We start from the raw sequence: 23,455 nt of genomic DNA on the forward strand, positions 1-23,455 counted from the left end.
CTTTCCAAAGCTTCTGATGCCCCAATGTTCCTTCATCTTGTTGTCAGACGTGAATTGGAAAAGCAACCAAATTAACAAGCCTTTACCACTCATATATGGCAGAGGTTTATACTTTAATTGAGCTAAGAAAAGCGTGTTGTGGGGCCCCTACGAGCAATGGTGCTTGCTTCATCATAATTAGGCATGCAGTCATTAGCCACAGCTCTGATCATGGGTCACTGAGGTCAGTTTCAATAATTCCTCAAAAACCTAACCATGCAGTCCCCCCTAACTGTGTAGTTATCTTGCTTTACTGCTGTTTGTGTGATTAGCTGGGAGGAGCTCATGGCAGCATCCTCCCTATAAAAGTGTAGATGGACCGCTCCTTAACTCTTTCTTGCTTCACATACAGATGGCTTGAGGAGGTACAGGGGAGATGCAGGTCTACTAGACAGTATAGAAGATCTGCGCCAGGTGTGTTTCTCTGCATTGGTATCCCATCACAGGCCCACAAGTGTATGTGTGATCTTTGACTCCTGGCAGTTCACAAGCAGGCGGCCAGGAAACAGTTTCAGCCTATCAACCACTGAGGAGACAAAGCCTTTGTATAAGGAATGAGGAAGCAATTAACACATTCAGCCTATCACAGGAGTTCCCTGAGTGTACCGAATTATAAATTCTCCATGTCAGTGTATGTTATTGAGCCCAAGTAGCTCGCCGTGATCGTATAGTGGTTAGTACTCTGCGTTGTGGCCGCAGCAACCTCGGTTCGAATCCGAGTCACGGCATTGTGGTTGGCAATGTCACGGCAGTTGGGTTTTTCTTTTACAGAATTACAAAATGTACCAGTTGTTTTTGTAAAATGTCTATTAAAAACAGATCCTTTAAAATATTTAAACAATCTAACGACAAATTATTTTAACACACATGATTATAAGATGTAGCTATATTGTACCTACTGACATAAATTATCGTTCTTGAACCTATTTGCGGTGGGGGAATGGAGCTCTCCCCCATGCCAATCAGAATGCAGATGAATGCAGTTGCAGTTGAGTGACCTGTGTTGTGGCTGTCTAGAGGGAATGCACAAATGTAGCTGTCTCGCAGCCCAATCCAGACGTCAATTGGAGACAGGTTTTCAGGCAAATAGAGCAGTAAGTGCAGAGAAATGCTCACTCTCTAACAATGGCATTTATGAAATAGTAAAGTTAAATCCAACCTCACCAGTAAATAGGATTTATCAATAAATAAATAAAGCTTCTCCTCTCTGATATGGAATTACCCCCCAAAAAGTATAAGGGAATACCCAATGCTAACCTATGAGAGGGGCAGACCTCACAGTAGTGAAAAATGTAATAGACTGTTTTGTACTACCAGGACATGCAAACTACCACAGTACATGTCTTACCTTTTACTTACATAGCATGATGCCCCTAGGACTACCTAGGGCCTACCTTTTGGTTAATTATATGTAATAAAATTGGAGTTTAAGGCTTGGCAAGTAGTTTTAAATGGCAAGTCGAAGTGGCAGTACACTGCAGCACAGGCACTGCAGTAGCAGGCTTGAGACAGGTTTGAAATGATACTTTTTTGGGCGGCACAATCAGTTCCTGGGTATATGGTATACCACTTTACAAGGGGCTTTCAAGTCAATGAAATCTGTCAGTCAGGTATACTCCAATTACACACATGATTAGGGAAGAAGCACGTGCACTTCAGCACTGATTAGTAGCAATAAAGTGATCAGAGTCCTAAGGCCAACAAAAAGATACAGCAAAATGCGTAGGTGAAAAGCAATAAGGTAGGGTTGAGGCCACCTTAAGAATGCAAGGTCTAACAAAAACAAACTAAGGATAACATGAGTAAAACATCAGGTTTCTCTACGGCATTTGGTGAGACAAGTGTGCCTTCTTTTATCTTCCATAAATGCAATCTTTCCCTGACCCCTTTATTATATATCTCTTCAAGTAAAAAAGATAAAGCACTTACAAAGGAGCCTCAAATACTCAAAGATGGTAGACTTCTGTAATATGGGCCATAGACTAAAAGCAGCACGAAAACAGAGTGCAATAGGGTCCCAAAAACTTGAGTGCCACATGAGAGTATGCATGAAAGCGTATCCTTTTCCAAACTAGAGATATACTCATGCAATTTTTGTTTTTAGGAGAGAATGTGCCTGCTGAAAAAAACATTATTTTAAAAAAGTGCATTGCAGAATACCAGGAATTTGCTGTGGGACACCTTGAAAACTTTCATACAGATTATTTGCACAAAACTTACAGTCAGTTGTTGTGGCCGAGTGGTTAAGGCAATGGACTAGAAATCCATTGGGGTCTTCCCGCGCAGGTTCGAATCCTGCCAACAGCGAGAAACTTTTAACATCGGCTACAATTTCAGAAGTTAACCTTTAGAATTTCTTCCATGTCAGTTTTATAAATAGGTGGCTTATTTTGGTGTCACTATTGCCCTTTCACATATTTATTATCGCTACCCCTTTCATATCTTTGCTATAACTCTCGTCCTACATTAGCGCTGTTGCAAACACTTCAAATTATTATACCCTGGCTCTCTCAGTCATACCATTCATGCACTTGAAACTTACTTTACCAATAAAAGAAGCAAATAGAAAAATAAAACAAAAGTGCTTGCTGGATTAGGCAAACACACTTCATAAAACTGCATTTTCTTTTCTATTCTCCCCGTGTTACAAGCTTAACTGCTCCCTGTGTAATTTCTCTTAGCCTGCTGTCCCAGGAAGAGAATTTTATCTACAGGCTCTTGCCGTGTTTTTTTCCTAGTCTTTCTTTCCCTTTTCTTAGATTTGTAACTGTTCCTTCATGTGCTCTATTTAGGCGCCATTAATCTCATTTGAGCTCCTTGTACCTGCTGCTGTTTTCTCCACACCTCATACTGCCTTTTCCCTCTTTCTCTCTTTCTCTGAGGTTGGTGGCTACTTTCCAAAGCTTCTGATGCCCCAATGTTCCTTCATCTTGTTGTCAGACGTGAATTGGAAAAGCAACCAAATTAACAAGCCTTTACCACTCATACATGGCAGAGGTTTATACTTTAATTGAGCTAAGAAAAGCGTGTTGTGGGGCCCCTACGAGCCATGGTGCTTGCTTCATCATAATTGGGCGCGCAGTCATTAGCCACAGCTCTGATCATGGGTCACTGAGGTCAGTTTCAATTATTCCTCAAAAACCTAACCATGCAGTCCCCCCTAACTGTGTAGTTATCTTGCTTTACTGCTGTTTGTGTGATTAGCTGGGAGGAGCTCACGGCAGCATCCTCCCTATAAAAGTGTAGATGGACCGCTCCTTAACTTTTTCTTGCTTCACATGCAGATGGCTTGAGGAGGTACAGGGGAGATGCAGGTCTAATAGACAGAATAGAAGATCTGCGCCAGGTGTGTTTCTCTGCATTGGTATACCATCACAGGCCCACAAGTGTATGTGTGATCTTTGACTTCTGGCAGTTTACAAGCAGGCGGCCAGGAAACGGTTTCAGCCTATCAACCACTGAGGAGACAAAGCCTTTGTATAAGGAATGAGGAAGCAATGAACACATTCAGCCTATCACTGGAGTTCCCTGAGTGTTTCGAATTATAAATTCTCCATGTGACTGTATGTTATTGAGCCCAAGTAGCTTGCCGTGTTCGTATAGTGGTTAGTACTCTGCGTTGTGGCTGCAGCAACCTCGGCTTGAATCCGAGTCACGGCATTGTGGTTGGCAATGTCACGGCAGTTGGGTTTTTCTTTTACAGAATTACCAAATGTACCAGGTGTTTTTGTAAAATGTCAATTAAAAACAGATCCTTTAAAATATTTAAACGATCTACTGACAAATTATTTAAACACACATGATTATAAGATGTAGCCTTATTTTTGTTTTTAGGAGAGAATGTGCCTGCTGAAAAAAACATTATTTTTAAAAAGTGCATTGCAGGATATCAGGAATTTGCTGTGGCACACCTTGAAAACTTTCATACAGATTTTTTGCACAAAACTTACAGTCAGTTGTTGTGGCCGAGTGGTTAAGGCGATGGACTAGAAATCCATTGGGGTCCCCCCGCGCAGGTTCAAATCCTCTCAACAACGAGAAGCTTTTTAACATCGGCTACAATTTCAGAAGTTAACCTTTAGAATTTCTTCCATGTCAGTTTTATAAATAGGTGGCTTATTTTGGTGTCACTATTGCCCTTTCACATATTTATTATCGCTACCCCTTTCATATCTTTGCTATAACTCTCGTCCTACATTAGCGCTGGTGCAAACACTTCAAATTATTATACCCTGGCTCTCTCAGTCATACCATTCATGCACTTGAAACTTACTTTACCAATAAAAGAAGCAAATAGAAAAATAAAACAAAAGTGCTTGCTGGATTAGGCAAACACACTTCATAAAACTGCATTTTCTTTTCTATTCTCCCCGTGTTACAAGCTTAACTGCTCCCTGTGTAATTTCTCTTAGCCTGCTGTCCCAGGAAGAGAATTTTATCTACAGGCTCTTTCCGTGTTTTTTTCCTAGTCTTTCTTTCCCTTTTCTTAGATTTGTAACTGTTCCTTTATGTGCTCTATTTAGGCGCCATTAATCTCACTTGAGCTCCTTGTACCTGCTGCTGTTTTCTCCACACCTCATACTGCCTTTTCCCTCTTTCTCTCTTTCTCTGAGGTTGGTGGCTACTTTCCAAAGCTTCTGATGCCCCAATGTTCCTTCATCTTGTTGTCAGACGTGAATTGGAAAAGCAACCAAATTAACAAGCCTTTACCGCTCATACATGGCAGAGGTTTATACTTTAATTCAATGAGCTAAGAAAAGCGTGTTGTGGGGCCCCTACGAGCCATGGTGCTTGCTTCATCATAATTGGGCGCGCAGTCATTAGCCACAGCTCTGATCATGGGTCACTGAGGTCAGTTTCAATAATTCCTCAAAAACCTAACCATGCAGTCCCCCCTAACTGTGTAGTTATCTTGCTTTACTGCTGGTTGTGTGATTAGCTGGGAGGAGCTCACGGCAGCATCCTCCCTATAAAAGTGTAGATGGACCGCTCCTTAACTCTTTCTTGCTTCACATACAGATGGCTTGAGGAGGTACAGGGGAGATGCAGGTCTACTAGACAGAATAGAAGATCTGCGCCAGGTGTGTTTCTCTGCATTGGTGTCCCATCACAGGCCCACAAGTGTATGTGTGATCTTTGACTCCTGGCAGTTCACAAGCAGGCGGCCAGGAAACAGTTTCAGCCTATCAACCACTGAGGAGACAAAGCCTTTGTATAAGGAATGAGGAAGCAATGAACACATTCAGCCTATCACAGGAGTTCCCTGAGTGTTCCGAATTATAAATTCTCCATGTCACTGTATGTTATTGAGCCCAAGTAGCTCGCCGTGATCGTATAGTGCTTAGTACTCTGCGTTGTGGCCGCAGCAACCTCGGTTCAAATCCGAGTCACGGCATTGTGGTTGGCAATGTCACGGCAGTTGGGTTTTTCTTTTACAGAATTACCAAATGTACCAGTTGTTTTTGTAAAATGTCTATTAAAAACAGATCCTTTAAAATATTTAAACGATCTAACGACAAATTATTTTAACACACATGATTATAAGATGTAGCTATATTGTACCTACTGACATACATTATCGTTCTTGAACCTATTTGCGGTGGGGGAATGGAGCTCTCCCCCATGCCAATCAGAATGCAGATGAATGCAGTTGCAGTTGAGTGACCTGTGTTGTGGCTGTCTAGAGGGAATGCACAAATGTAGCTGTCTCGCAGCCCAATCCAGACGTCAATTGGAGACAGGTTTTCAGGCAAATAGAGCAGTAAGTGCAGAGAAATGCTCACTCTCTAAAAATGGCATTTATAAAATAGTAAAGTTAAATCCAACCTCACCAGTAAATAGGATGTATCAATAAATAAATAAAGCTTCTCCTCTCTGATATGGAATTACCCCCCTAAAAGTATAAGGGAATACCCAATGCTAACCTATGAGAGGGGCAGACCTCACAGTAGTGAAAAATGTAATAGACTGTTTTGTACTACCAGGACATGCAAACTACCACAGTACATGTCTTACCTTTTACTTACATAGCATGATGCCCCTAGGACTACCTAGGGCCTACCTTTTGGTTAATTATATGTAATAAAATTGGAGTTTAAGGCTTGGCAAGTAGTTTTAAATGGCAAGTCGAAGTGGCAGTACACTGCAGCACAGGCACTGCAGTAGCAGGCTTGAGACAGGTTTGAAATGATACTTTTTTGGGCGGCACAATCACTTCTTGGGTATATGGTATACCACTTTACAAGGGGCTCTCAAGTCAATGAAATCTGTCAGTCAGGTATACTCCAATTACACAGATGATTAGGGAAGAAGCACGTGCACTTCAGCACTGATTAGTAGCAATAAAGTGATCAGAGTCCTAAGGCCAACAAAAAGATACAGCAAAGTGCGTAGGTGAAAAGCAATAAGGTAGGGTTGAGGCCACCTTAAGAATGCAAGGTCTAACAAAAACAAACTAAGGATAACATGAGTAAAACATCAGGTTTCTCTACGGCATTTGGTGAGACAAGTGTGCCTTCTTTTATCTTCCATAAATGCAATCTTTCCCTGACCCCTTTATTATATAGCTCTTCAAGTAAAAAAGATAAAGCACTTACAAAGGAGCCTCAAATACTCAAAGATGGTAGACTTCTGTAATATGGGCCATAGACTAAAAGCAGCACGAAAACAGAGTGCTATAGGGTCCCAAAAACTTGAGTGCCACATGAGAGTATGCATGAAAGCCTATCCTTTTCCGAACTAGAGATATACTCATGCAATTTTTGTTTTTAGGAGAGAATGTGCCTGCTGAAAAAAACATTATTTTAAAAAAGTGCATTGCAGAATACCAGGAATTTGCTGTGGGACACCTTGAAAACTTTCATACAGATTATTTGCACAAAACTTACAGTCAGATGTTGTGGCCGAGTGGTTAAGGCTATGGACTAGAAATCCATTGGGGTCTCCCCGAGTAGGTTCGAATCCTGCCAACAACGAGAAACTTTTAACATCGGCTACAATTTCAGAAGTTAACCTTTAGAATTTCTTCCATGTCAGTTTTATAAATAGGTGGCTTATTTTGGTGTCACTATTGCCCTTTCACATATTTATTATCGCTACCCCTTTCATATCTTTGCTATAACTCTCGTCCTACATTAGCGCTGGTGCAAACACTTCAAATTATTATACCCTGGCTCTCTCAGTCATACCATTCATGCACTTGAAACTTACTTTACCAATAAAAGAAGCAAATAGAAAAATAAAACAAAAGTGCTTGCTGGATTAGGCAAACACACTTCATAAAACTGCATTTTCTTTTCTATTCTCCCCGTGTTACAAGCTTAACTGCTCCCTGTGTAATTTCTCTTAGCCTGCTGTCCCAGGAAGAGAATTTTATCTACAGGCTCTTTCCGTGTTTTTTTCCTAGTCTTTCTTTCCCTTTTCTTAGATTTGTAACTGTTCCTTTATGTGCTCTATTTAGGCGCCATTAATCTCATTTGAGCTCCTTGTACCTGCTGCTGTTTTCTCCACACCTCATACTGCCTTTTCCCTCTTTCTCTCTTTCTCTGAGGTTGGTGGCTACTTTCCAAAGCTTCTGATGCCCCAATGTTCCTTCAGCTTGTTGTCAGACGTGAATTGGAAAAGCAACCAAATTAACAAGCCTTTACCACTCATACATGGCAGAGGTTTATACTTTAATTCAATGAGCTAAGAAAAGAGTGTTGTGGGGCCCCTACGAGCCATGGTGCTTGCTTCATCATAATTGGGCGCGCAGTCATTAGCCACAGCTCTGATCATGGGTCACTGAGGTCAGTTTCAATAATTCCTCAAAAACCTAACCATGCAGTCCCCCCTAACTGTGTAGTTATCTTGCTTTACTGCTGTTTGTGTGATTAGCTGGGAGGAGCTCACGGCAGCATCCTCCCTATAAAAGTGTAGATGGACCGCTCCTTAACTTTTTCTTGCTTCACATACAGATGGCTTGAGGAGGTACAGGGGAGATGCAGGTCTAATAGACAGAATAGAAGATCTGCGCCAGGTGTGTTTCTTTGCATTGGTGTCCCATCACAGGCCAACAAGTGTATGTGTGATCTTTGACTTCTGGCAGTTCACAAGCAGGCGGCCAGGAAACGGTTTCAGCCTATCAACCACTGAGGAGACAAAGCCTTTGTATAAGGAATGAGGAAGCAATGAACACATTCAGCCTATCACTGGAGTTCCCTGAGTGTTTCGAATTATAAATTCTCCATGTCACTGTATGTTATTGAGCCCAAGTAGCTCGCCGTGATCGTATAGTGGTTAGTCCTCTGCGTTGTGGCTGCAGCAACCTCGGTTCGAGTCCGAGTCACGGCATTGTGGTTGTCAATATCACGGCAGTTGGGTTTTTCTTTTACAGAATTACCAAATGTACCAGTTGTTTTTGTAGAATGTCTATTAAAAACAGATCCTTTAAAATATTTAAACGATCTAACGACAAATTATTTAAACACACATGATTATAAGATGTAGCCTTATTTTTGTTTTTAGGAGAGAATGTGCCTGCTGAAAAAAACATTATTTTTAAAAAGTGCATTGCAGGATATCAGGAATTTGCTGTGGCACACCTTGAAAACTTTCATACAGATTATTTGCACAAAACTTACAGTCAGTTGTTGTGGCTGAGTGGTTAAGGCGATGGTCTAGAAATCCATTGGGGTCTCCCTGGCAGGTTCGAATCCTGCCAACAACGAGAAACTTTTTAACATCGGCTACAATTTCAGAAGTTAACCTTTAGAATTTATTCCATGTCAGTTTTATAAATAGGTGGCTTATTTTGGTGTCACTATTGCCCTTTCACATATTTATTATCGCTACCCCTTTCATATCTTTGCTATAACTCTCGTCCTACATTAGCGCTGGTGCAAACACTTCAAATTATTATACCCTGGCTCTCTCAGTCATACCATTCATGCACTTGAAACTTACTTTACCAATAAAAGAAGCAAATAGAAAAATAAAACAAAAGTGCTTTCTGGATTAGGCAAACACACTTCATAAAACTGCATTTTCTTTTCTATTCTCCCCATGTTACAAGCTTAACTGCTCCCTGTGTAATTTCTCTTAGCCTGCTGTCCCAGGAAGAGAATTTTATCTACAGGCTCTTTCCGTGTTTTTTTCCTAGTCTTTCTTTCCCTTTTCTTAGATTTGTAACTGTGCCTTTACGTGCTCTATTTAGGCGCCATTATTCTCATTTGAGCTCCTTGTACCTGCTGCTGTTTTCTCCACACCTCATACTGCATTTCCCTCTTTCTCTCTTTCTCTGAGGTTGGTGGCTACTTTCCAAAGCTTCTGATGCCCCAATTTTCCTTCATCTTGTTGTCAGACGTGAATTGGAAAAGCAACCAAATTAACAAGCCTTTACCACTCATATATGGCAGAGGTTTATACTTTAATTGAGCTAAGAAAAGCGTGTTGTGGGGCCCCTACGAGCCATGGTGCTTGCTTCATCATAATTGGGCACGCAGTCATTAGCCACAGCTCTGATCATGGGTCACTGAGGTCAGTTTCAATAATTCCTCAAAAACCTAACCATGCAGTCCCCCCTAACTGTGTAGTTATCTTGTTTTACTGCTGTTTGTGTGATTAGCTGGGAGGAGCTCACGGCAGCATCCTCCCTATAAAAGTGTAGATGGACCGCTCCTTAACTTTTTCTTGCTTCACATACAGATGGCTTGAGGAGGTACAGGGGAGATGCAGGTCTAATAGACAGAATAGAAGATCTGCGCCAGGTGTGTTTCTCTGCATTGGTGTCCCATCACAGGCCAACAAGTGTATGTGTGATCTTTGACTTCTGGCAGTTCACAAGCAGGCGGCCAGGAAACGGTTTCAGCCTATCAACCACTGAGGAGACAAAGCCTTTGTATAAGGAATGAGGAAGCAATGAACACATTCAGCCTATCACTGGAGTTCCCTGAGTGTTTCGAATTATAAATTCTCCATGTCACTGTATGTTATTGAGCCCAAGTAGCTCGCTGTGATCGTATAGTGGTTAGTACTCTGCGTTGTGGCTGCAGCAACCTCGGTTCGAATCCGAGTCACGGCATTGTGGTTGGCAATATCACGGCAGTTGGGTTTTTCTTTTACAGAATTACCAAATGTACCATTTGTTTTTGTAAAATGTCTATTAAAAACAGATCCTTTAAAATATTTAAACGATCTAACAACAAATTATTTAAACACACATGATTATAAGATGTAGCCTTATTTTTGTTTTTAGGAGAGAATGTGCCTGCTGAAAAAAACATTATTTTTAAAAAGTGCATTGCAGGATATCAGGAATTTGCTGTGGCACACCTTGAAAACTTTCATACAGATTATTTGCACAAAACTTACAGTCAGTTGTTGTGGCAGAATGGTTAAGGCGATGGTCTAGAAATCCATTGGGGTCTCCCCGCGCAGGTTCGAATCCTGCCAACAACGAGAAACTTTTTAACATCGGCTACAATTTCAGAAGTTAACCTTTAGAATTTCTTCCATGTCAGTTTTATAAATAGGTGGCTTATTTTGGTGTCACTATTGCCCTTTCACATATTTATTATCGCTACCCCTTTCATATCTTTGCTATAACTCTCGTCCTACATTAGCGCTGGTGCAAACACTTCAAATTATTATACCCTGGCTCTCTCAGTCATACCATTCATGCACTTGAAACTTACTTTACCAATAAAAGAAGCAAATAGAAAAATAAAACAAAAGTGCTTGCTGGATTAGGCAAACACACTTCATAAAACTGCATTTTCTTTTCTATTCTCCCCGTGTTACAAGCTTAACTGCTCCCTGTGTAATTTCTCTTAGCCTGCTGTCCCAGGAAGAGAATTTTATCTACAGGCTCTTTCCGTGTTTTTTTCCTAGTCTTTCTTTCCCTTTTCTTAGATTTGTAACTGTTCCTTCATGTGCTCTATTTAGGCGCCATTAATCTCATTTGAGCTCCTTGTACCTGCTGCTGTTTCCTCCACACCTCATACTGCCTTTTCCCTCTTTCTCTCTTTCTCTGAGGTTGGTGGCTACTTTCCAAAGCTTCTGATGCCCCAATGTTCCTTCATCTTGTTGTCAGACGTGAATTGGAAAAGCAACCAAATTAACAAGCCTTTTTTTTTAATTTTTTTTTTTTTTAATTTATACTTTATTGCACCCTCAAGTCACATACACAGCCGACATCGCCTACAACCCGGAGGCCGGCGGCATCAAAAATCCCTGGGTAAAGGTAAGTTACACAGCCGGAAAGACCAACAGCCCGGGGGCCTGGTGGCGAAACTGCAGGTGTGGAACAAGTGTGCAGAGGCAATAGATCATAGTAGCCACCATTGGAAGACCATAACATATAAGCAGGGTGTACACCCCGCAACGCCAACAAAATCAGACCCAGGCGCAGCACGGCGTGCCAGATTGGCAGGATTGAAATAGCCATCCGGAAAGAACTGCGTAGAAACCCAGAGTCGAGGGCATCACCATCAGGGACCCAGGGAAAGGTGAATAAAGGGGGGAAATCCCCCAGACAATAACAAACCCACCCACCCCAAAAGAAGAACAAGCCAGACTACCTAAACCCGTGCCCACCACCCACCTCCCACTCTGCACCGCAACCATGAACCCCTCAGCTAGGCTAAGGGAGATAGGCAAATGCCCACTAAGGGGGGATAACACTCCGGGAAGGGGACAGCGGTCGCCACAAACCAGAACAGCCGTCACAAGCAACCCCCAGCGCAAAACACCTCAAAAGTCAGGCGCAAAACACCACACTGACACAACGTTAAGGCCTTCAATTGACACACTCCTCATCCACAGCTGCTGCAGCCCCCCCCTCCTGTAGCACATCAAGCTCCACACTCTCTGGATCCGACTCACCATCCTCTTTCGCACTCTGAAACGCCCGAAACATACCCCAAAAGTTTTTGGGTCTACTCATTGGAGGAAGGAGTTCACTATACACCTCCGATTGCGTGCAACAGTAAAGCAAGTCTGTTTCCCATCGTTTTTTAGTAGGGACTGGCCCCCGCATCCAGCACAGTGCTATCAGTCGCTTCGCCGTCAGTAAAGCCATGTCCGAAAGTCGTCGCAGAGCTACAGGAAGGGGTTTTGAAAAACCAAGTAAGGCGAGCGCCGGGTCAGGCAAGATCACCTCACCAAGGATAGTGCTGAGGTCCGCAAAGACCTCCACCCAGTATTTATGTATGGCAGGACAAGTCCAGGCCATATGGAGAAAGTCTGCTGTGTGAAAGTGGCATCGCTCACACTCCGCTGAGTCCCGAAGGCCATACCTATGCAACCTCTCGGGCGTGTAGTAGACACGTTGTAGGAATTTAAAATGCACCAGGCGGTGCCTACCGTTGAGCGAGATTTTCCTAGTGTTAGTCGCACAATAACGCCACATGCCGTCTGAGATGGGAGATTGGAGGTCAGCCTGCCAGGCCAAACGGGCCTTGGAGGGGGGGTATTGCCGCTGTCTATCACCCAGTGACCTAACAGCCGTGATCAATTTGCGAGCTGAGGGGGTCTCGATGACATAGGTGAGTTCCGGCACTTCCGGCGGTTCAGCTAGGTCCGGGCCTAAAACGGCAAGGGCCGCTCTACGGACCCTGTGATATTGAAAACTATGGAGCAGCGTTGCCCCGGGACAGGAGTGAAGGACCTGCTGCAGCGTTTTCAGAGTGCCCTTTGAAAAGAGATCTCCCACGGTAACAATGCCTAGGTCACGTAGCGCCTTCAGGACGCCCTTCTCCGTCAGTGGAGCCAACCAGGCTGCCCATTCTACACGGAGCAAAGGTGAATACAGCAGCGTGCACTCGCGGGAGCTAATCAGTGCATGCCAAGCGTGATTCGTGGCAGCTATGGAGTCCAGATTGCCGACCCTTCTATCAGGCGGATAACATACTGTCGCCGGAAGCGGGGCGGGGTTTGCAAAGAGCCGCTCCAATTTCACATGCGGGATGCCTGGATCCCCATGAATCCACGTATGTAGGTGCGCACCCTGAGCAAGCCTATAGTATCGCTCCAGATCTGGAGCCCCAAGGCCTCCCTGTTCGTACGGAAGGGTGAGCGTTTGCCACCGCACCCGCGGCTGTTTGCCCCCCCACGCCAGGCGGACAAGGGTCTGGGTAAGTTGCCGGAAAAAGGCTTTGGAAAGGACTACTGGGATATTCACGAATAGGAAAAGGAACCTGGGGAGCACCACCATCTTCATGAGCGCAATCCTGCCCATGAGCGAAAGCGGGAGCCTGGACCACACTTCAACATCATCCACCAGTTTGGAGTAGGCCACTCCATAATTCTCGCGGATCAGGACCTCCGGGTCCGTATGAATGCGTATCCCTAAGTAGCGAATAGAGTCCGTGGTCCATAGCAAGGGGTACTCCGAGTCGAGAGGGAGCGTCACCGGCGTCAGGGGCAATGCCACTGATTTAGTCCAGTTGACGCGGAGGCCCGAGAGAGCCCCGAACCTCACCACCTCCCGCAGCACCGCAGAGAGGTTAGTCTCCGGGTCCCGGACATATAGCAGAGTGTCATCCGCATATGTGGAGATACCGATCTGGTACGCCGGAAAGTTTACCCCTTCAAACCGATGATACTCTCGTATAGCGCAGGCGAGAGGCTCCGCTACCATGGCATACAGCAACGGAGAGAGGGGACAACCCTGACGCGTGCCCCTCCCAATTTCGATGGGAGCAGTGACCAGGTTACCTATCTTTAGCCTCGCAGTAGGTTTGTAGTATAGGGCTCCCAACATTTGCAAAAACGGCTCCCCGAGGCCGAACTTACGAAGGACCCTCAGCATGAACGACCACTCAACAGAATCAAAGGCCTTCTCCATATCCAAGAAGATGGCCACAGCTTTGTTTTCGGGTTTGACATGCTGGATCGTGCCTAGGACCGTGCGGATATTATAAGTGAGATTGCGTGAGGGAACAAACCCAGCCTGCTCCGGGGCAACCAGGTCCGGGACCAGCAACGCCAAACGATTCGCAAGAACCTTAGCATACAGTTTCGCGTCCACATTTATCAGCGATAGCGGTCGGTAGGAGCCACACTGATTAAGGGGTTTGCCAGGTTTCGGGATGGTGATAAGCAACGCCTCTCTCATGGACTTCGACATGCTGCCCTGCTGGCAAATATCATCGAACAAGAGCATCAAGTACGGGACCAGTTGCGCCTGAAAGGCCTTGTAGAAGGATACCGTAAGACCATCCGCACCAGGAGCGCTACCAGATTTCATGCTCTCCAGTGCTTCCGTTATTTCCTCCTTCTGGATGGGGGCCATAAGAAACTCCCTCTGCCAGTCGGCCAGGAAGGGCATCTGAAGGTAGCTCAAATAGTCGTCGATTTCCTCCTCGAGGCGTGCGTCCCTTGAGGAGTAGAGGGCAGTGTAGTAGGCATGAAATTCCGCCAAGATATCTTGCTCCTCCGTGACCACCGCCCCAGCAGCTGTCACCAACTCCTCGATAACCAATGGGGGCCTACTGTTGCGCATAAGTTTAGCTAGGAGTGCACCAGGCCGCTCCCGTTCCCCATATGCACGCGCCGTCGCGTATTTGCCCATATGTTTAATTTCCCTGTCCGCTTCCTCCTGAAATTCATCTAGCAAGGACTTTAGCGGGACCGCATCAGTTGCGTCCCCCGAGTCCACCGCCCGACTATCCAGACCCGCGAGCTGCGTCTCGAGCAACTGCAGGCGTCGCCTGATAGCTTTGAGCACCCCAGAATGCTTCGCCATAGACATCCCTCTGATGTAAACCTTAAATGCGTCCCAGAGAACTTGAACGCTGTCCACTGAGCCCACATTGGTTGCGAAATAGGCCTCTATGTCTTCGGCTAGTTCCCCTCTAAAAACCTCATCTAAGAGGGAGTACGGGGGGAACCTCCACGTGAAGGGGGGAATCCTCCTGGGAGGAGCCACCAGCAGCAAGAGCAAGGGTGAGTGATCAGATAGCGTGCGCGGGAAAACCGTGCAACCCTTAACCGTATCTAGCAAAACGCGGGAAACAAACCAATAATCTATACGTGTATGAATGTTGTGATAGGCCGAGTAGTGAGTGAACCCACCCCGCCCCGAGTGCCTTTGCCGCCACACATCAAGTAAATCAAGTTTCACACATTCCGACACAAGGAGGGACGCGGAAGCTGCAGGGGACCTAGGGGGGCCCGCAGATCTGTCAAGGTCCGGGTTCAGCACCAAGTTAAAATCCCCCCCCCACAGCATTCTAGAGCCCACAAACTGCCTGCAGCTGTCAGCAAGCGAAGAGTAGAACTCCGGGGAGTCGTAGTTAGGGCCATACACATTCACCAGCAAGAGATCATGATCCTTTCCAACACAACGTGCAACCACAAACCTCCCTTCCGGGTCCACCGCCACCCGGGTCAGCGACATTCGGGATTTGGGATTAGCCCATATGAGCACCCCCCTAGCATGCGTTGTGAACCCCGCAGCGACACAAGCGGGGCCAAGGCCCCTCACCTGCAACATAGGGCTGGAAAGCGGCAAATGTGTCTCCTGCAGTAAAGCAAGGTCAATGTGATGGCGTTGCAAATAGGCTAAGACCTTCCTGAGTTTGCAGAAATCGTTGAGCCCCCTTACGTTCCAGGACAGTAATCGCAAAGAGCCCAGAGAGCTCTCCGCACTCAGAGAGTCAGCAGTCGACATGGCGGACTAGAAAGGAAAATGTCGCAGAGCAGGCAGTGTGACAGACACAGTGCAGTAGTCGGCAAAAACACACCCCCCACCCGGCAAACCCAGAACCCCAAACAGCATGACAGCAAGAAAACACGAACAATCAGAGAACAGCCTCCCACCCACCCACAGCCGACCATCCCCAACCCGGTCAGGCAGGACTCATCACCACCCAGCATTCCCCCCTTAATCAACAATGAACTCTACAGAACCCCAAATAGCCCCCGAAGGAGCCAGAAGCCAAAAGCGCAGGGGCAGAGGGATCTAGCCAGCCAACGGCTCAGCTGGGAAACCAGAGCTAGTAACCTCTCGCGTGCTCCCGTCTCGCCCCCCGCTCAGAAGTAGTGAGCCCTGCCAGCTCTAGTCTTCACAGTTCGTCAATACCAGACCCTTATGCGGAGGGGCCAACCCCCCGGCCCCCCTCGGTGAGTTGAGCGGCCCCCACCCAATCCACAGCGCCAACAAACCAGACCGGGAGTAAACAGTTAGATCTCACCCAAAAGACATGACTCGGTGGGTCCCCACTGATTGTATGTAAGTCTTTGCGCCGCCCAGCGTCAACAGTTCAGCAGCGTCTCTTATGCGTCCGGTTACTCCTGGTCACTCAAGTGGGAGGGGGCGTCTAGGTCCTCTCGCCGACTTCCCTGACTGTTGCGGTTGTCCTTCTCCCATTCCTTTAAGGATTTCTTAAGTTCTACTGGGTCGGTGAAAAAGTGTGAGTGACCTTGCCTGTTGATGCGAAGCCTCGCAGGGTACAGCATGGCGTAGTCGAGCCCCAGGTCTTTCAGCTGCTTCTTGTAGGGGGCAAAGCGCTTCCTTTCCTCCTGTACTCTCGCCGTGAAGTCCGGGAATAGGGAGATGTTCATGCCCTCGAACTGTAGCTTCCCCTTTTCTCTGGCCAGTCGCAGTGCCAAGTCTCTATCACGGTAATTTAGCAGCTTTGCTATGATCGGTCGTGGCGGGAGGCCAGGTTGTGGTTTCGGCCCCAGAGTGCGGTGGGCCCTTTCAACAATAAACATAGGGGAGAATACATCTTCCCCTAACAGGGTCCGAAGGAGTTTCTCCACAAACAGCTCCATTTTGCCGGTGCTAGTGGTTTCCGCCACACCCGTAATGCGTAGGTTGGAGCGCCTTGAGCGCGCCTCCAAATCCTCTGTCTTATCTTGGATTACCTGGAGCAGTCGACCAAACTGTCTGCGGTCCTTATCCCACTCCGATTGAGCCTCTTCCGCCTCTGTGAGCCGTCTCTCCGCCATGTCCAGCCTCTCCGCATGTTTGTCGACCCTCTCGGACATGCGGTCCATCCGGTACGTCAGCGCGTCGATTTTGGTGCTAATCTCTGTCATGCTGACCTGTAGGCCTGTTTCCATGGTCCCCAGCATGTCCCGTATTTCAGAACATAGGGAGTTCTCGGACGCCGTAGGGCGTGGAGGGGAAGTTTGTGCTGCCCCCTCGGCCCCCTTCGCCCTCCTCTGGTCGAAAGACAGCTTGGGCTGCGACCTGTCCCCTTTCCCCATGGCAGGTCTAGTGGACATACAGCCGACAGGCACAGAGGTGTGGGAACCACCACCTATGATTCGTGGTCAGGCTTAGCGGTGGGTGAAGCGGGGCAGGACTCCCCCGTCCAGAGTGGAATGTCGCGGGACCGTTGCCCAAGATGTCGGCCTCCAACACCAGAATGCAGATTCAGCCGTTTCGCAGAACGTGTCTCTGGGCAGTACCCCACTTAGTCCGTTCGCCCAGTGGGCGGTCAAATTGCTTCAGTACTTGGGGTCAGGCTACACACCGCTCCTCCGAGGTCCTTCCTCTGCGTGGAGCCTGACGCCGGGAGTCGGCGAACAGTACTCCCCGCCGTCAAATTCGCAAGTCTCCTCAGGGCCCCCCCACAGGCAATGCGTGCTCAGCGCACCCTCTTGCAGCCCTCTCCGCTCGTCGATACCGGCCAGGGGTCAGTCCTCTCCGCTGCTTCTCAGTGCCGGTCGCGAGTGTAACAGCCGACCAGGTGCCTCTGCGGATGGCCGGGACCACCTCGGTCACACACGCCGCACGCACTGCGACGTAACTCGGGCAGCCCTCCAGGTCAGGCCGGGGATCGCGGCCTGGGTCCGTGACGCTCCGTGCACTGCAGCACCAAGTCGCACCGCGTCCGTCCTCCGCCGGACAAAGGGGCCGCTGTCCCACCGAGGTCTCGTGCGAAGGTCCCCCACAGTTTTTAATGCCGGCAGGGCCGTTTCAGGATGGGTTTGTAGGAGTTTAGCGGGTCATCGGTAAGGAGCTCCGCGCTCGCGCGTCTTACATGGACGCCTGCTAGCTCCGCCCCCCCATTAACAAGCCTTTACCACTCATACATGGCAGAGGTTTATACTTTAATTGAGCTAAGAAAAGAGTGTTGTGGGGCCCCTACGAGCCATGGTGCTTGCTTCATCATAATTGGGCGCGCAGTCATTAGCCACAGCTCTGATCATGGGTCACTGAGGTCAGTTTCAATAATTCCTCAAAAACCTAACCATGCAGTCCCCCCTAACTGTGTAGTTATCTTGCTTTACTGCTGTTTGTGTGATTAGCTGGGAGGAGCTCACGGCAGCATCCTCCCTATAAAAGTGTAGATGGACCGCTCCTTAACTTTTTCTTGCTTCACATGCAGATGGCTTGAGGAGGTACAGGGGAGATGCAGGTCTAATAGACAGAATAGAAGATCTGCGCCAGGTGTTTTTCTCTGCATTGGTGTACCATCACAGGCCCACAAGTGTATGTGTGATCTTTGACTTCTGGCAGTTTACAAGCAGGCGGCCAGGAAACGGTTTCAGCCTATCAACCACTGAGGAGACAAAGCCTTTGTATAAGGAATGAGGAAGCAATGAACACATTCAGCCTATCACTGGAGTTCCCTGAGTGTTTCGAATTATAAATTCTCCATGTCACTGTATGTTATTGAGCCCAAGTAGCTTGCCATGATCGTATAGTGGTTAGTACTCTGCGTTGTGGCTGCAGCAACCTCGGTTCGAATCCGAGTCACGCCATTGTGGTTGGCAATGTCACAGCAGTTGGGTTTTTCTTTTACAGAATTACCAAATGTACCAGGTGTTTTTGTAAAATGTCTATTAAAAACAGATCCTTTAAAATATTTAAACGATCTACTGACAAATTATTTAAACACACATGATTATAAGATGTAGCCTTATTTTTGTTTTTAGGAGAGAATGTGCCTGCTGAAAAAAACATTATTTTTAAAAAGTGCATTGCAGAATATCAGGAATTTGCTGTGGCACACCTTGAAAACTTTCATACAGATTATTTGCACTAAACTTACAGTTAGTTGTTGTGGCCGAGTGGTTAAGGCGATGGACTAGAAATCCATTGGGGTCCCCGCTCGCAGGTTCGAATCCAGCCAACAACGAGAAACTTTTTAACATCGGCTACAATTTCAGAAGTTAACCTTTAGAATTTCTTCCATGTCAGTTTTATAAATAGGTGGCTTATTTTGGTGTCACTATTGCCCTTTCACATATTTATTATCGCTACCCCTTTCATATCTTTGCTATAACTCTCGTCCTACATTAGCGCTGGTGCAAACACTTCAAATTATTATACCCTGGCTCTCTCAGTCATACCATTCATGCACTTGAAACTTACTTTACCAATAAAAGAAGCAAATAGAAAAATAAAACAAAAGTGCTTGCTGGATTAGGCAAACACACTTCATAAAACTGCATTTTCTTTTCTATTCTCCCCGTGTTACAAGCTTAACTGCTCCCTGTGTAATTTCTCTTAGCCTGCTGTCCCAGGAAGAGAATTTTATCTACAGGCTCTTTCCGTGTTTTTTTCCTAGTCTTTCTTTCCCTTTTCTTAGATTTGTAACTGTTCCTTTATGTGCTCTATTTAGGCGCCATTAATCTCATTTGAGCTCCTTGTACCTGCTGCTGTTTTCTCCACACCTCATAACTGCCTTTTCCCTCTTTCTCTCTTTCTCTGAGGTTGGTGGCTACTTTCTAAAGCTTCTGATGCCCCAATGTTCCTTCATCTTGTTGTCAGACGTGAATTGGAAAAGCAACCAAATTAACAAGCCTTTACCACTCATACATGGCAGAGGTTTATACTTTAATTCAATGAGCTAAGAAAAGCGTGTTGTGGGGCCCCTACGAGTCATGGTGCTTGCTTCATCATAATTGGGCGCGCAGTCATTAGCCACAGCTCTGATCATGGGTCACTGAGGTAAGTTTCAATAATTCCTCAAAAACCTAACCATGCAGTCCCCCCTAACTGAGTAGTTATCTTGCTTTACTGCTGTTTGTGTGATTAGCTGGGAGGAGCTCACGGCAGCATCCTCCCTATAAAAGTGTAGATGGACCGCTCCTTAACTTTTTCTTGCTTCACATACAGATGGCTTGAGGAGGTACAGGGGAGATGCAGGTCTAATAGACAAAATAGAAGATCTGCGCCAGGTGTGTTTCTCTGCATTGGTGTCCCATCACAGGCCCACAAGTGTATGTGTGATCTTTGACTTCTGGCAGTTCACAAGCAGGCGGCCAGGAAACGGTTTCAGCCTATCAACCACTGAGGAGACAAAGCCTTTGTATAAGGAATGAGGAAGCAATGAACACATTCAGCCTATCACTGGAGTTCCCTGAGTGTTTCGAATTATAAATTCTCCATGTCACTGTTTGTTATTGAGCCCAAGTAGCTCCCCGTGATCGTATAGTGGTTAGTACTCTGCGTTGTGGCTGCAGCAACCTCGGCTTGAATCCGAGTCACGGCATTGTGGTTGGCAATGTCACGGCAGTTGGGTTTTTCTTTTACAGAATTACCAAATGTACCAGGTGTTTTTGTAAAATGTCTATTAAAAACAGATCCTTTAAAATATTTAAACGATCTACTGACAAATTATTTAAACACACATGATTATAAGATGTAGCCTTATTTTTGTTTTTAGGAGAGAATGTGCCTGCTGAAAAAAACATTATTTTTAAAAAGTGCATTGCAGGATAACAGGAATTTGCTGTGGCACGCCTTGAAAACTTTCATACAGATTATTTGCACAAAACTTACAGTCAGTTGTTGTGGCCGAGTGGTTAAGGCAATGGACTAGAAATCCATTGTGGTCCCCCTGCGCAGGCTCGAATCCTGCCAACAACGAGAAGCTTTTTAACATCGGCTACAATTTCAGAAGTTAACCTTTAGAATTTCTTCCATGTCAGTTTTATAAATAGGTGGCTTATTTTGGTGTCACTATTGCCCTTTCACATATTTATTATCGCTACCCCTTTCATATCTTTGCTATAACTCTCGTCCTACATTAGCGCTGGTGCAAACACTTCAAATTATTATACCCTGGCTCTCTCAGTCATACCATTCATGCACTTGAAACTTACTTTACCAATAAAAGAAGCAAATAGAAAAATAAAACAAAAGTGCTTGCTGGATTAGGCAAACACACTTCATAAAACTGCATTTTCTTTTCTATTCTCCCCGTGTTACAAGCTTAACTGCTCCCTGTGTAATTTCTCTTAGCCTGCTGTCCCAGGAAGAGAATTTTATCTACAGGCTCTTTCCGTGTTTTTTTCCTAGTCTTTCTTTCCCTTTTCTTAGATTTGTAACTGTTCCTTTATGTGCTCTATTTAGGCGCCATTAATCTCATTTGAGCTCCTTGTACCTGCTGCTGTTTTCTCCACACCTCATACTGCCTTTTCCCTCTTTCTCTCTTTCTCTGAGGTTGGTGGCTACTTTCCAAAGCTTCTGATGCCCCAATGTTCCTTCATCTTGTTGTCAGACGTGAATTGGAAAAGCAACCAAATTAACAAGCCTTTACCACTCATACATGGCAGAGGTTTATACTTTAATTCAATGAGCTAAGAAAAGCGTGTTGTGGGGCCCCTACGAGCCATGGTGCTTGCTTCATCATAATTGGGCGGGCAGTCATTAGCCACAGCTCTGATCATGGGTCACTGAGGTCAGTTTCAATAATTCCTCAAAAACCTAACCATGCAGTCCCCCCTAACTGTGTAGTTATCTTGCTTTACTGCTGTTTGTGTGATTAGCTGGGAGGAGCTCACGGCAGCATCCTCCCTATAAAAGTGTAGATGGACCGCTCCTTAACTTTTTCTTGCTTCACATACAGATGGCTTGAGGAGGTACAGGGGAGATGCAGGTCTAATAGACAAAATAGAAGATCTGCGCCAGGTGTGTTTCTCTGCATTGGTGTCCCATCACAGGCCCACAAGTGTATGTGTGATCTTTGACTTCTGGCAGTTCGCAAGCAGGCGGCCAGGAAACGGTTTCAGCCTATCAACCACTGAGGAGACAAAGCCTTTGTATAAGGAATGAGGAAGCAATGAACACATTCAGCCTATCACTGGAGTTCCCTGAGTGTTTCGAATTATAAATTCTCCATGTCACTGTATGTTATTGAGCCCAAGTAGCTCGCCGTGATCGTATAGTGGTTAGTACTCTGCGTTGTGGCTGCAGCAACCTCGGCTTGAATCCGAGTCATGGCATTGTGGTTGGCAATGTCACGGCAGTTGGGTTTTTCTTTTACAGAATTACCAAATGTACCAGGTGTTTTTGTAAAATGTCTATTAAAAACAGATCCTTTAAAATATTTAAACGATCTACTGACAAATTATTTAAACACACATGATTATAAGATGTAGCCTTATTTTTGTTTTTAGGAGAGAATGTGCCTGCTGAAAAAAACATTATTTTTAAAAAGTGCATTGCAGGATATCAGGAATTTGCTGTGGCACACCTTGAAAACTTTCATACAGATTATTTGCACAAAACTTACAGTCAGTTGTTGTGGCCGAGTGGTTAAGGCGATGGACTAGAAATCCATTGGGGTCCCCCCGCGCAGGCTCGAATCCTGCCAACAACGAGAAGCTTTTTAACATCGGCTACAATTTCAGAAGTTAACCTTTAGAATTTCTTCCATGTCAGTTTTATAAATAGGTGGCTTATTTTGGTGTCACTATTGCCCTTTCACATATTTATTATCGCTACCCCTTTCATATCTTTGCTATAACTCTCGTCCTACATTAGCGCTGGTGCAAACACTTCAAATTTTTATACCCTGGCTCTCTCAGTCATACCATTCATGCACTTGAAACTTACTTTACCAATAAAAGAAGCAAATAGAAAAATAAAACAAAAGTGCTTGCTGGATTAGGCAAACACACTTCATAAAACTGCATTTTCTTTTCTATTCTCCCCGTGTTACAAGCTTAACTGCTCCCTGTGTAATTTCTCTTAGCCTGCTGTCCCAGGAAGAGAATTTTATCTACAGGCTCTTTCCGTGTTTTTTTCCTAGTCTTTCTTTCCCTTTTCTTAGATTTGAAACTGTTCCTTTATGTGCTCTATTTAGGCGCCATTAATCTCATTTGAGCTCCTTGTACCTGCTGCTGTTTTCTCCACACCTCATACTGCCTTTTCCCTCTTTCTCTCTTTCTCTGAGGTTGGTGGCTACTTTCCAAAGCTTATGATGCCCCAATGTTCCTTCATCTTGTTGTCAGACGTGAATTGGAAAAGCAACCAAATTAACAAGCCTTTACCACTCATACATGGCAGAGGTTTATACTTTAATTCAATGAGCTAAGAAAAGCGTGTTGTGGGGCCCCTACGAGCCATGGTGCTTGCTTCATCATAATTGGGCGCGCAGTCATTAGCCACAGCTCTGATCATGGGTCACTGAGGTCAGTTTCAATAATTCCTCAAAAACCTAACCATGCAGTCCCCCCTAACTGTGTA

At 45.6% G+C, this 23,455-nt stretch overlaps 9 non-coding genes across 9 annotated transcripts; all 9 read left to right on the forward strand.

Moving 5' to 3' along the window:
• The first annotated feature begins 695 nt into the window (after positions 1-695).
• On the forward strand, positions 696-767 carry TRNAH-GUG (transfer RNA histidin (anticodon GUG)). Its single transcript has one exon. It is a non-coding gene; the product is annotated as a tRNA-His (tRNA).
• Positions 768-2,264: 1,497 nt separating this feature from the next.
• TRNAS-AGA (transfer RNA serine (anticodon AGA)) lies at positions 2,265-2,346 on the forward strand. The gene has a single exon. It is a non-coding gene; the product is annotated as a tRNA-Ser (tRNA).
• A 1,648-nt stretch (positions 2,347-3,994) lies between these two features.
• TRNAS-AGA (transfer RNA serine (anticodon AGA)) lies at positions 3,995-4,076 on the forward strand. Its single transcript has one exon. It is a non-coding gene; the product is annotated as a tRNA-Ser (tRNA).
• Positions 4,077-6,931: 2,855 nt separating this feature from the next.
• On the forward strand, positions 6,932-7,013 carry TRNAS-AGA (transfer RNA serine (anticodon AGA)). Its single transcript has one exon. It is a non-coding gene; the product is annotated as a tRNA-Ser (tRNA).
• Positions 7,014-8,665: 1,652 nt separating this feature from the next.
• On the forward strand, positions 8,666-8,746 carry TRNAS-AGA (transfer RNA serine (anticodon AGA)). The gene has a single exon. It is a non-coding gene; the product is annotated as a tRNA-Ser (tRNA).
• Positions 8,747-10,394: 1,648 nt separating this feature from the next.
• Positions 10,395-10,476, forward strand: TRNAS-AGA (transfer RNA serine (anticodon AGA)). The gene has a single exon. It is a non-coding gene; the product is annotated as a tRNA-Ser (tRNA).
• Positions 10,477-19,033: 8,557 nt separating this feature from the next.
• TRNAS-AGA (transfer RNA serine (anticodon AGA)) lies at positions 19,034-19,115 on the forward strand. Its single transcript has one exon. It is a non-coding gene; the product is annotated as a tRNA-Ser (tRNA).
• A 1,654-nt stretch (positions 19,116-20,769) lies between these two features.
• On the forward strand, positions 20,770-20,851 carry TRNAS-AGA (transfer RNA serine (anticodon AGA)). Its single transcript has one exon. It is a non-coding gene; the product is annotated as a tRNA-Ser (tRNA).
• A 1,653-nt stretch (positions 20,852-22,504) lies between these two features.
• Positions 22,505-22,586, forward strand: TRNAS-AGA (transfer RNA serine (anticodon AGA)). The gene has a single exon. It is a non-coding gene; the product is annotated as a tRNA-Ser (tRNA).
• The last annotated feature ends 869 nt before the right edge of the window (positions 22,587-23,455 follow it).

This window comes from Lissotriton helveticus, chromosome 12 (genome assembly GCF_964261635.1).
Source record: "Lissotriton helveticus chromosome 12, aLisHel1.1, whole genome shotgun sequence".
Lineage (NCBI taxonomy): Eukaryota > Metazoa > Chordata > Amphibia > Caudata > Salamandridae > Lissotriton > Lissotriton helveticus.